Here is a 1,015-nt window from a genome sequence, read left to right as displayed (position 1 = left end):
CTTAATAAAATTATAACTAAATCATATATTATAAGCCCATTACGGTCCACCCTTTATTAAAATGGAATAATTGCAACATAAAGACTCCCATTAATAAAGCCATTAACAACTAGGTCCCTTTTCGAAATAACCACCAAATTTTCATGTTACGCGATTAAGTCCTTTTATTAAATCGGACACTCAAACGATAAAATTAAATCACGAAAATTTCACAGATATAAATTCACACAAAATAAATACAGAAAATAATTTTTAAATTTTTTTGACTCGAATTTTTGGGTCCCGAAACCTCCATTCCGATTAGGGTCTAAATCGGACTGTTACAATATTCCTCTTGGTTTAAATGTATATTTAAAACCAATTGGTTTTGCACCTTCAGGTAATGGGACAAGTTCCCAAACTTTATTGTCTTGTATAGACTTATACTCTTCTTGCATGACATCAATCAACTTTTGAAAATTAGAACATTTCATGGACTGACGGAAGTTGATTGGATCATCTTCCATCATTCCATTGTCATCCTCATGTTCTTGGAGAAATTAAACATAATTATCTAAAATAGCATTTCTCCTCTCTCTCGTGGACCTCCTTAATGGCACTTATTCTTGAGGTTGTTGAGTTTGTTCTTCTGAAACAATTACCTCATCTTAAATAGGGAGTTGTTCAATATTGTCTTGTTGAGGTTCTAAATTCACTTCTTGATCAATGATTGGTATGAGAACCTAAATGTCATCAAAAGTGATAGTAAGAACTGAGTTAGAATTCAATTCCTCCTCAAAAGCAATGCCTTTAACTTTATTTCTCCTTCTAAACTCAACATCCTCAAAAAAATGTTGTAGTTCTTATCTTGAAAATATTCCTAGTTGTGGGATCATAAAATTTATAGCCATTAGATTGCTCAAAATAATCAATAAAGTAGTTGCTCACTATTTTGGAGTCTGATTTCTTTTCATGTTGTGTAACACCCCGTACCCGAGTCCGTCGCCGGAGTCGGACACGAGGGGTTTGCAGACTT

This window comes from Gossypium hirsutum, chromosome A08, assembly GCF_007990345.1.
Source record: "Gossypium hirsutum isolate 1008001.06 chromosome A08, Gossypium_hirsutum_v2.1, whole genome shotgun sequence".
NCBI lineage: Eukaryota > Viridiplantae > Streptophyta > Magnoliopsida > Malvales > Malvaceae > Gossypium > Gossypium hirsutum.
This window is presented reverse-complemented; position numbering follows the sequence as displayed.